Below are 12,728 nucleotides of genomic sequence, written 5' to 3' on the forward strand. Positions count from 1 at the left end.
AAGGAGCTGAAGGGATCTGCAACCCTATAGGTGGAACAACATTATGAACTAACCAGTACCCCGGAGCTCTTGACTCTAGCTGCATATGTATCAGAAGATGGCCTAGTCGGCCATCACTGGAAAGAGAGGCCCATTGGACACTCGGACTTTGTGTGCCCCAGTGCAGGGGAGCGCCAGGGCCAAAAAAAGTGGGAATGGGTGGATAGGGAAGTGGGGGGGAGGGTATGGGGGACTTTTGGGATAGCATTGGAGGTGTAATTGAGGAAAATAAGTAATAAAAAATATTGAAAATAAAAAAAAATTAAAAAAAAAGAACTCCAGAGAACACTGGGGGTCCCAGTTAGACAATGGCACACTGTGGACACCATTGTGGGGCTGGTGAGTGATGCACTAAGTCAGATGGAGAGAAGCACACTTGGGGTATTGTGCCTTTTCCTTTTGGAAAGTTGTCTCTTTGAATAAGAACATATCAAAGAAGCCAAATGTGAGAGTGCATACTGGACCAGCCCTTTCTCTAGCTGAGCACTAAGATGCACATCTCGGGCATGGTGCATCATAAGTGTGGGATGCTCTCACCTTGTTTCAGGGTAAGCTGTCATTGCACTTCTGTATCCTGCCAGACCCCATGCACACTCAGGATGAGTGTGACTTCCCCCGCTCTGTGCCTCTGACTGCCCTAGCCTGCCACCCACTGGCTGAGGGATCTGCAGACATGTCCTAACCAGGTTCATCTGAGTGGTGGTCCCTCTGCAGAGAATGCCTCTCTTTGTCCCTGCACAACCTCTTGCCATGCCCCCATCTGGATTACTCACTGTAGACTCCATTTCTCTTATGTGACATGTTTTGCTCCATCCCATATTTCCTGTTTGAATCTTCTTCTCCAACATTTGGAGATCTTTGGAGTGAGGCCAATTTGCCTACATTCTCTTTACCCTGTGCCTGTGCCTGCTTGCCTCGTGCAAAAGCTGTCAGCTGCTGTGGTGAGAGCATGTCTGTGCTGACAAGCGTCCTGGAGGGTGTAGTGCACAGATAGGGGGCAGGCTGAGAGCTCACATACCTCATGCTCTCTCTCTGTCCCTCAGGGATCAGGCCAGCTGCTAACCCAGGCCTGAGAGGGCCACACAGTCCAGCCTCAGCTATGCCCTGACCTCCCCACATTCCAGATGGAAACACCAGAGGTGCCAGGTGTGGAGACTTGTGTGTGTCCACCTTTAGTTCCAGAAGCTCCACCTACAGCCAGCCACTTTTTCACACCCCACAATGACGAGTACAACTGTCCCACCAATCAGAGCCCTGATGGATGACTCCAGGTTGGGGTCCCAGCTTGCATGTCATCACTCATACACATTGTCAATGTCACTTCTGCGATGAGACATCAGTGCCTCAGAGAGGCAGTGCAGACATTCTGTGCCTCCCAGTTGATGGGTGATAGGGCTAGGCTAGGCACCCAGGCCATGTGACTCTGGGATCCACACAGAGCAGGGGACACAGTAGGAGACCTGACAGTCCTAGGCTGGTCAGAACAAGCAGATAAAAGTCTGAGATGACTGGCAAAATGCAGATTTCAGACAGTGAGTCACCACCCTGTAAATTACAAGTATATTAAGGTGGAAAATGTTTATACCAAAAGTTACTCTGAATTTTGAATTCCACTGCCCTCTTGGTATTTCAGTCTGGCTCTTGGAGTCTTACAACGCATAGAACCCAAAGTAGATTACAGTCAGAGGAAGCCAGCACTGTATACATCCCAAGATGACACAGAGCATGGTACACTCCTGCACATCACCTTGTGGCTCTTGGCAATCTTTCGCACCCCGTATCTTGCTTGATTCTCATGACTGTTTTGAGGAGGGTTGAGCAGAGCCTCATCACCATTTTATAGGTGGAGAAAGAAGGCACAGAGAGGTGCAGAATACTGCCTAGTATAACACAGCATGTAAAGAAAAGGAAGAATTTGGGATGCCATTCAGCCCCAGTCACCACCTGACTCCTCTGTGTTTTCTACAGCAAGAAACTCAGAAGATGGGGCTCAGGGTCTAGTGGCTGCATCCGGGGGTACTTCCTTGCTACTCTCGGCTCCTAGGTGAGACTCGGGGAAGAACTGAGGGTGTAGGTGGAGAAAAGGAGGCAGCTCATTTCACATTCCTGGCCATCTCAGCTTCCTTCATGGGAGCCACAATGGCTGTTATGGCTGGGAGCATGGGTCCCTCTGTTTGAAGAAGACTCCGTGCTATGGAACCACGGGGCTGACTTCTGTCCAGCTGGGGCTGACTCCTTTGGCCCAGAGCCTGCTCTCAGCTGCCCGGCGTGGTACTGATGTCTTCTGTTCCCCAGGCTTGCTGCTTGCCACAGGAGGCCTCTGGGGTTTGTTCTACCACTGGTTTGACCACTTGCCTGTGGTGTGGTTTCCAAGTCCAACATCTTTGGGAGGATGTAATCGCCTTAATTGAATGGTATTTTCCGTTCTTAGTGAGGGGAAGCAGGAAGACAGAAGACATGACAGGTTAACTTTATCACACCCAGAAGGCTCTGGGAAATTGGAATTGATTCCTCTTGCTGGGCTTTTGGGGTGCTATTTGGAGGAATTGGTTCATGCATACCACAAGGAGCCATTTAGAGGAGTGAGTCATGACAGTTCGCTCATTTGTCCCCAGCTCAGAAGCCTTATTCCAGCCTAAGTGAATACAGCGCCTCCGCCAGCCCAGCCCAGCCCCTCACTCTGGGCCATGACTTGCTGCTCATCCATTGGCCAGGCTCTTGCATTCTCTGTGCAATGCCTGTCAGCCCTGCGGCTTCAGAGGTCCTTGTCTATGCTTTATACTTCTGGAGGGGATGGTCCTAGTTGGCTTGGCTTTTAGAGCAGAAATACCAAATGGATGGTTTAAGCACCAACACTGATGCTCTTATGTCTGGGAAGTTCAGGCTGAAGGTGATGAAGACATGTGATTTGGTGAGTGCTATATCCACTCCAGTAGTGACAAGTGCGACAGGCCCCGAAAACCTGGGCACTGTCCCGAGACGAAAAGTTCACGGAAACTTAGTCTCCTGGAATCATGGCATCCTGTATAAAGAATGCTTCAATGTCCTTGCTTTAGTTGGTAAACGGATCTGTGTGCTTTCCCTTAATATTGCTTTATTACAAATGCTCCTAAGGATTGATATTTTGACATATAGCTAGGTTAGTTTCTAGGCAGTCCTTGATCTGACCTTGGGCATGGATAGCTAAGTCACTGCCCTACACAGAAATTTACCATTATCTAGGAAGAAGGAAGTTTGTGACCTAAAGAGGAACTAGAGTAGATACTTAGAACTATAGGTAGTTGAGTTACACCAATACACAAACAAGTATTTGCAATGGCCTAGGGGGAAGGTGGACTATACAATAGACTAGAGTAGGAACTATGGCAAGGGCACGAAGTCCTTGCCCCTGACTTCTAAGATTAGAAGTCAGGTGGAGCTGTTTTTGATCCCAGTTGTTAACATTGAATTTTACCCCAGTTGGTTCCTGCCAGTTCTTCCATGTCTGTATTCCTTTGTTTTGTGTAAGAATCCAGTAACCTCCTTGTACCTTGCTGGTGTGCCACCCAACTTCCCTATTTTCTTCTGTATAAAAAGTTTGATGCTCAATTTGAAAAATTACATTCAGATCCACACTCCCTTGTGTCGGGTCTGTCTGTCAATTCCAGCCGACGCCTTGCCCACCTGCTCCAGAGACTCATTCCACACAGACAAGGAACCCAGAGGGTCTGCGGCAGGTGAGGCTCTATTCCTGGTTGTGAATGGATATCCTCTTAATCTATCTATACATGGTGGTGGTGTCTTTCTGGTCTTCTCTTTTAAAGGTACTCATAAGGACTCTACCCTCTAACTAAATTATCCCTCATAGGCCAGCCTCTAAACACTAGCCTGTGCGGAATTAGTGCTTCAACATAAAAGATTTGGGAGGCACAAACATCCAGTCTATACCAGAAAATGATGAAATGGCCAAATGTGTGGGCTCCTTTAGGAGTTGGGGGAAGGTGGAGAGAAGCAGGGCATACACAGGGTGGGAGGCTTGGGACACTCTTGTATACACGTATATTGGCCGAGTCACTGATAGAATTCAGCAGGTTTCCTCTTCAACTTACTCTGGGGAAAGCTTCCAGAGTCATTGCCTGACCCTTGCTTAAGGCTCCAGAGTCCTGGATCTGAACTACACCTTAACTTTACAGCCGTGGGTCCCTCTCTCTGGTGCTATTGTGACTTTCCTCTGCTTTCAGCCTGAGATCTGATGGATGTGTCCCTGTCCTCCCTTTCAACTTTTCAAAATCAGAGATGTAGGCTGTGCTGAGAAAAGGCTCTTGTGAGTGGCAGGCACCTCAAGCCTTTTTATTCATGCAGCCAGTCAGTGCTGGAAGATTACGTACGATAATGTTCCATATCTGGTGCTGGAGATACAGTCTGGACAGGGCTGACCTGAGACCAGAGTCCTTTCCCTGTGGAACTGGGAATCTTGGTATGGGTTGCTTTGTACTTTGGGTGGCATTAGTCTCTCTCTCTCTCTCTCTCTCTCTCTCTCTCTCTCTCTCTCTCTCTGGTTGTCAAGCATGTGTGTAAACACACAGCATTGGTTTGTAGAAGAGTTATTGTATCTGACTTTTTTTTAAACCTACGCTGGTTGGTGTTTTGTAAACTAGACACAAGTTAGAGTCATCTGGGAAGAGAGAACCTCAGTTCATCAAATTGGCTTGAATAATGATTTATGAGGGAGGGTGGGCAGTATCACCCCTAGCAGATGGTCCTGAGTTGTATAAAAAAGTAGGCTACATAAACCACAAGGAGCAAGCCAGTAAGTTGCATCCCCTGTGCTTCAGTTCCTGCCTCTTGGCTCCTGAGTTCCTGCCCTGGCATCTCCCAGTGATGGAGAGTGGCCAGAGAACTATAAGATGACACAAAGCCTTTCCTCCCTAAGTCACTTTTAATCATGGTGTTTATTATAACAACAGAAAGAAAACTCATGATAGTTTTCGAGGCCTGACCTGATTTGAGTAACCCTCAAGCTAGGAGCTAGGTGGTGAAAGCCAGGGACTCTCCAAGTGACAGGGCTCTAGTGGAGTATAGGCTCCTCACAGTGTTGGTACCAGGTTCCAGTGGCAGCACTGGCTTGGCTTACATTTGAATCTTTCACTAGGTGCAATCACACATAAGGGGTCCCTCAGCCCTGCAGCAGGAAAGCACCCAACACACTGCTGGGATCTTGGATGAAGACAGCAGTTGACTAGAACTTGCCACACACCGGGCACTGGCTATACTTGTGTTGTTTCTACGGCTGCCTCGGGCCTGTTGGTGGTGGGGAGAGCCTGGGGGGCAGAGTCACTTCCATCACACAGCTCAGCTGCAGGAAGTTCATTCTGTCTGGGTTGCCTGATTAGTGTCTGGAGGGACCAGTTCCCCAGGCCTAGACCTGGAGCTGATTCTGTAGCTAGTGTACCCAGGACTCGAGGACACTGATTCCAGGCAACACAGACCCAAGGAAGGACCCAGTCTCAAGAGAAATGAGAGGTTAGGGGGAAGGAGGGGGAGAGCTAGGCTGGGATGGAAGGGTCCCCTGCAGCCTGTCTCCTTTCAGCTTCTACCCTGGTTCCCTGATGACCATGGCACCATTATCAATTTGTTCTCTAGGTTCTATGTGCTGATTTGTAGACTGGCTCATTTCCTGATGGCAGCCCGACGTCCCCAAAGCAGAGTTGGGACCAGGTGTGCACAGCAAGCTTTGCAAGGTGCAAGGGAATCTGGAATACTTCTGGGCCCCAGCAGGCTCCAGCTGCGCATGCTTTTGAGTGGAGTCTCACTCACACAAGCTTGCCCTCCAGCGAGCAGCTGCACTCTCTCACACTGGGCTGGCCTGCCTCAGACAGGGCAGCAGATGTCAGTCCTCTGAGTGCCTGGTAGACTTGGCCAGAGCTGAGTTTCTGTATTCCTGCTGCACAAGGAAGAAGTTCATGGCATCGGCCTCCTGTTGGTGGTGCTCCCAGCTCCACACCTCTGCAGGTGCAGATGCCAAGCTGCAGGGACCTCCATTCCCTTACATCAGAGGCAGAGCAGAAGGACTCTGGACTGTCTGTGACCCCCTTCCTTGCGCTTTTGTCACAATGGGGACGAGTCCCAATCAATCTGTACTTCCCGAAGAGGACATGATCACTTTGCCAATCACCCAAACTGCATGCCTGATGCCAGGGATGCCACCAGAGGAGGGCCACACCACTTCTAAGACATGTGGGGTCCACCAGTACAGGCTTCTACATGGGATGTGGTGTGAGCCTAACAAGGCTGCTTAACAACATAACCATGACTGAAGGACTGCAAGTCTTAGACCAAGGTTCTCAACCTGTGGGTCCTGACCCCTCTGGTGCTTTGAATGACCCTCTCACAGGGGCTCCCTAAAATCATCAGAAGACACAGATGTTTCTATTACAACTTGTCATAGTATCAAGATTGCAGTTGTGAAAAATGATGTTATGGTTGAGGGGAGGGTCACCACAACATGAGAAACTGCATTAAAGGGCTGCAGCATTAGGAAGGTTGAGAGCCTCAGTCTTCTCCTGTGTTGTGGAGCTGATGCTGGGTGCCCTGTGGAGGCATTCCTAGCAGGGCTTCTTGACTTGGCCACTGCAGACCAAAGTCCCCTGGGGGTGGGTGACATCTGACTCTGTTCACGTATAGACTCTACATTTATCTATAATTCCCTTCCTCCTTCTCCATGGGCATCTGCCCTGGACTCAGAACGCAGGAATCGGTGTTGAAAAGGAGCTGCTGAGGCAGTTCTGGACCACTGGCAAGAGCCAGAAACCTGGTTCTATGATAGCATCATTCTGCACATGTCTCTTATCTGTCATGGTAAAGTAGGGACTGTACAAACGACTTCTGTTTATACCAGTTTTCATCTGAATGGGGACTGGAAACCCGAGGTCCCAACCCTATAACTGACAAGGTCAGATACACTTCACCGAGAAAAGGCAGACTTCCCCTGGTGGCAGTCTGTGGGCAGGGTTGTGTGCTTGCGTGCTCACAGTCCCTGCAGAGAACGTGCCTAGCACAGGGGCAACACATTTACCTGTTAAAGGAATGAGTGAATGGATGAGAGACATTCTCACTTTCACCTAATGTAAGGTTAACCCTACATGGCACCACATATCATCAATATGGATTGTTAGTTAATACAACAACTATACGGGGTCATTTAGGAAGAAGGAATGTGGTGCCTAGAGCAGCTTAGTACCTGTTGGTGTGGGCTTTGGACTTGGCACTGCTGAGGGGGAGGGCCTCCCACCACATGTATCATGCATATGAAAGTTTCCAGCACCTTCTAGGATGCCCGCACAGCTTAGCACCTTCTCAGCGCTGTAGCGCCCCTCGTAGCCCTGTGCTATGATTTCACACTTGAGTCTCTCAGGAGCTGATTTTAGGACCTCTGACCACAGGATGTCTTCTTCTCTGCACCCGCCTGCCCACCAGGCCCCAAAACATGAGATTCAAAGACTCTGCAACTCTCTAGCATCTAGTATAGACAGTAACACTCCCTTAAGGGATTATAGTTTCAGAACACAACAGAATTTGGACTAACTTCTGTTTGTCTAAGACTCATTTGGTGCTGGCACGCTGGCACCCCCCAGCACCCTGGCACCCATGGGAACCACTTTTGACTCTGTAGAGACTGTACAGAGAGGGTCCCATGCCTCAGACCTTGGTTACCTCGGCGCCATTTCTCGGCAGGCATTTGCTGATGCAGATGGGGATGCTTTCTCAGCCTCAGGAGAGGATGTGGCTATGTTAGGAATAGTTTACTACCCAGCAACCATCCCCTCTCCAGCCCCAGAAGGTAGCCAGACAAGGAAGAGCGGGACCCCTGAAAGAACCCAGAGTCTGCCAGGTTGGATAGAGTTGGCCCAAGCCCTGCCTCTTCAGAGAAGCAGAGAGGGTACCAGAGAGGCTTCCCTGCCCTCTCAGAGGACAATTGCCTCCCTGACCTTCTGGCCATCTGTCCTTGGACTTGTCTAACTCCTGATCTTCACCGCACACTTCGTATATATGACCTTGTTTGGAGTTCCAATTAGCAGGTTAGGTACTGAAAAGTTTTAGGTGGAGAAATGGAGACTCAGAGAGGTTGAAGAACTCCCTTAAGGTCATGGCCAGGTGGTAGAGATCAAGCTTCAGGCCTATAGCTCTGTCTGACCAGTGCTTCTGCCTCCCAGGCCTGTGAGCACTTGATGAGTTACCCGGCCAGTCCACCTCACCACCCGGACCTCTGCCCATTCAACTGCAGCAACCCTCAACCCCCTGAGAGATTGTGAAAAGAACAGGTAGAAAGCAAAGAGCACCAAGAGATTTGTATGGAGTGAGGATTCAGTACACAGGGATTCTCACCACAGGATGCAATGTGGCCTGGGTGTGTAGCTCAAGTTCGGGTCTACTCTTAACCCTGACTCTGATGGATCAGGACAGCAGTGACAGAGACCTCCTCCACTGGCCTGGGGCTGAGCAAGACTTCAGAGGCGTCTCTTGGTCTTGAATAGACTTCTTCTGCTGGCCTGCTCTGGTTGGGTTCTTCCACCCCTTGTTAGCTGTGCATCCTTGGGCAAGTTTATTAACCTCTCTAAGCCTCAATGTCTGCCTCTATGAAGGGGATCCCAAGACTTACGATGCTGAGTGACCTCAACAATAAATCCAGACATATTAAGGTCTTGTCTGTTGGTAACATGTAGCTAGCTCCACTGAATGGAAGTTGTGGTGTGGAAACTGAGGACTGGGTATAGCCTTGTGTATTTGAGCTCTGACCTTTGTCTTCTGCAGTACTTGGGCTCTACCTCCTGTAAGAGTCAGACGAAGGCAGACTGGTGTGTGTGTGTGTGTGTGTGTGTTGTAATGATTCAGGCAGGAACAAAGATATTCTAAAGAGAAAGACACTTCTGCCCTTTCTTGGCTATCAGAATGTTGAAACAAAGGTTCCCAGGGAGTTGATATTTTCCCCCAGGAATCTAGTGCCAGCCAGAGGAAGATCTGGTCTCTCAGGGAGATTTTACACAGTTATGACAACTTAGACTGCCTTAGAGGAGAGAGCAACAATGACCAGTCAATGGTTTTAAACCTCTTCTCTAAACTTAGGAGTCTCTTGTTCTACTGACAGAGCTAGCTGGGCATGCACATAATGTTTAAACTTAAACTTCATATCAGAATTCCTAAATATGGCTTTGAAGATCACCGGGCCTCTTTGTTCCTCTTTTCAATGTGGCCACATTTGACTAAATCTCTTCTATTCACCAGAACTTGTTTCTTTAGTTGGCCCATTGAGGACAGGGGGGCAGGCCTAGCTTGTTAGAGCTACCAATGGCCCATTGAGGACAGGGGGCCAGGCCTCACTTGTTAGAGCTGCCAGTGCCAAGGTTTTGACCCCCCCTACCCCCACCCCAAAACACATTGCTGCATGTGGCCTGGTAGTCTCAGGATAGCCAGCTAAGGGGCTGCTCCAATGTCACTTGCCCCTCAAAGGTGAGGCTAGGCAGTACCAGCTGTGAGAGCAGCTTCCAGTCATGGCAGAGGGGCTGGGAAAAGATCTGAGGAGCCTTGGGAACACTGCTCCTAGATGCATTGACGAGGCCCAGCCTTCCTGCCTTCCTTTGGGCAAAGGCTTTAAGATGGGAAATGGCCGAGGTGTTATCTGTCTCTCCACCTCACTGTGCAGTTGCAGAAGAAAGGGACCTCTCAAACAAACAAACAAACAAACAACCCCCGCCCCCAACCAAACCAAACCCCCAAACCAAAGACGACAACAATAACCACAACAACAACCGACTGCAGTATATTGCCAAGAGCCGGCGGCTCCCACTGGAGCTGAGCGTGAACCCCGGGAAGCATGTCTGGGAGCCCATCCTGGATGTTGTCCTTTCTCACATCCCGTCTGAGCCGGACCTCAGAGGGCGGCGTGAGAACACTCTCCCAAGTCCTGAGAGAAGCACTGATGCTTGTGGGTTCTTCAAACTCTTCTGCTGTCAGATTCCTCTAAGGTCGGCTTACTCAGGCCCAGATCAGAACACGTTTTGCTCCACTGCAGATCCATCCGCCACCGGAGGCTGGTCCTCAAGCCAAGAGCATGCTCTGCCTTCCCCTGACTCCAGGAGGCTGTGCACTCCTCATACTGTACTAGTCCCATATACGGCTACGTTCACGCGGATACTGCGGCTCACTGTGTGATGTGCTCAGCACTGGCATGTACTCCACAAGTTCCCTGGTGGGGCCTGATCTCTGTCCTCCATTGATCCCTTGGCTCCCCCTCCAGCCACTCCCATCAGCTCCTGTCATGCAGGCCCCTGGGAATCAACCATAGGCCAAGAGGCCCTCGGAGTTTTTTCTCTGCTAACTAAATGAAACCCAAGATGGGCAGGGCACAGTGCCATACTCCTGTACCCTCGGAACCTGGCACTTTGGAAGTTAAAGACAGAGGATTCTGAGTTCAGGACTGGTTTATGTTTTAAAAACAACAAGCAAGAACAACAAACAAACAAAAATCCATGGGCTCACCAGGGCTATGGACTGGTTAGATTTGGTAAAATGGGGTTACATCTTCCAACAGAAACAAAGTCAAGACACACTCTAGCCTACTTGGATCTCACTGAGGAACACCAGCCCTGGGAACCATTCCTCAGAGATGTTCTCTTAAAGCCCCCCACTCCTCTCCAGTAACCCTGGGAGACAGACTAAATCCCCAAAAGGCAGTAAGCAAGGCAGCCTAACCTTGGTGTCACCAGCAGGGCTCAGTTACTGAGACAGGCAGTGACTGGAGGCGTAAGCTATTTCAGAACACCGGGTTTCCCCCTGGTAGTCCGGATCAAGAGCAGAGATGCAGGAAGCACGGACACTCACTGAGAAAAGGCCGCCAGCCAAGGAGCTGGGCTCTTCCTCTGAGGCCAAGAGGCTGCCTTTCCTGTGCCTCCTCACAGCTCCTGCTGCCTGGTATCCCGGTAGACTCTGGTCTTTCTGCCCCAGTGAGCCAGCGTTTTATCGGGCCACTTCCTCTTTAAATGTGAGCGTTTGCTCCCATCCCTACCAGCCTTGGGTCATCCAAAAAAGCAGGCACACTTCCTCTGCCCAGAGACCTAGAGGCAGACACAGGTTGGACTCGGGTCACCCGGAGATGGCTATTTATAAACTCCGAAATAAGCACAATCTACTCTGCTCGGCTGGCCACACGGATGCTCCACAGGACTGGTGTCTCTATGGCTAAGGTAACCCTCAACCCCACAGGGCAAAACTGAGCACTTCCCTTGTGATCCAGAACTGGGAAGCAGGCCTAGGGGAGGAGGCTTCAGAGCCCGGGTGCTGCTGGCCATGAGGGCCCCGTCCTAGGATTTTCTTTTTCCTTTCTTTCTAAATCTGTTTTTTTTAATCCTTTGAGAACATATAGTATATTTTGATTAGTTCCACCCCCACTACATCATCTCATTCCTCTTCCATCCCTGCTATCCCCTTTCGCCAACTTGGTGCTTCACACTTCTTACTTTCATGTCTTTTTGTGTGTTTGTTTTGAACCTAATTAGACTCGCTTGCACGAACTGTGTTGCTGTGGGTGTAAGTGTGGATTAAAACTCTACACGGCTCTGAGAGCACGTGGCCCACAAGCAGCCAACAACCTTGTTCCGTAAAAGATCACATGGTTGATTTCAGTTTTGCACGCTGTATGGTCTGGGCAGGTGTGTAAAAGCAGCCTGGCTGAATGCAAATGAACGTGCTGGGCTGTGCGCCAACGAAGCTTTATTTACAAATCCAGGCTCCCAGTCACAGGGCATCACTGTTTCCAAATGCTGGAGAAGGAGACGTTCTTTAACATGCACATCTGATTCCTGTTTTTACGGAGGTATTCTAAAGCGCTAAATAATATTTCTTGATTCTATTACATTTTCATATACTCATATTCAAAAGTGTTCTCATCACTTACCGGTTCTTCTGTATTAGAAAAAAAAAAGGATGGCTTTCGATTGGGCCAGTCTGACTTGTGGGTTCTGGCTGGGCTCCCTGGGGTTCATGAGGACAGGCAGTCTGCTGAGGGCTTTGTGTTGGAGACCCACGTGTTTTCAAAGCTTGTAAGTTAGAATGGCAGAAAGTGTCCCCATGGCCAGTGCCTCTCCCTGTTACAGCCGAGAGTGACAAAGGAGTCTCCCCCTTCAACTATGCTGTAGAACCTGGGGCCCTGCCCTGGTGGTCTCATCTAGCAATGAGAGGATCAGACGTAGCCACAAGCATGTGTTCACTCTGCCGGAGGAACCGAGCGCCCGGACAGGTCCACGGGAGGACAGAGTCACACATGTATGCTCTAAATCGTTCTGTTCATGGCCCACAAGACACACTTGGCCTCTAAGACCCCAAGCACTCAGTGTGCCCTTACCCCGCAGACACCATGCTGCACACCTTCACACTTAGACCCCTCCCGGAGCCAACACCCTTCCACCGCCGCCTTGAGACTCCCTCAGCCGTGCAGACTGTACCTTCTGTCTTCCGTCTCCCGTCTCCCGTGCGTGCGTCCCAGCTGCGGGTTCCACGGGCCTTCCCGGAATCTGGAGGGTACACGGCACTGCCCAGTTGCCCAAACTTCTTCCCCTTTAGCCAGGCTGCCCAGAGAGGAGAGGAAAGACGATTCAGCACTCAGACTGCCCAAGTCTCACCAGGTTTCCCACTTGGGCAAAAAAATCAGTGGCCAG

General features: G+C 50.1%; 1 protein-coding gene across 2 annotated transcripts in view; it reads right to left on the bottom strand.

The window, feature by feature from the left end:
* C14H10orf71 (chromosome 14 C10orf71 homolog) overlaps positions 1-12,728 on the bottom strand; it is a 49,902-nt gene that overhangs the window by 14,782 nt on the left and 22,392 nt on the right. For both annotated transcript variants that reach the window (XM_029469342.1, XM_021181238.2), the window contains exon 2: positions 12,516-12,638. The gene's annotated coding sequence lies outside the window, so the exon portion shown is untranslated. The remainder of the gene's footprint in view (positions 1-12,515; positions 12,639-12,728) is intronic.

Source organism: Mus caroli, chromosome 14, assembly GCF_900094665.2.
Source record: "Mus caroli chromosome 14, CAROLI_EIJ_v1.1, whole genome shotgun sequence".
Taxonomy (NCBI): Eukaryota; Metazoa; Chordata; class Mammalia; order Rodentia; family Muridae; genus Mus; species Mus caroli.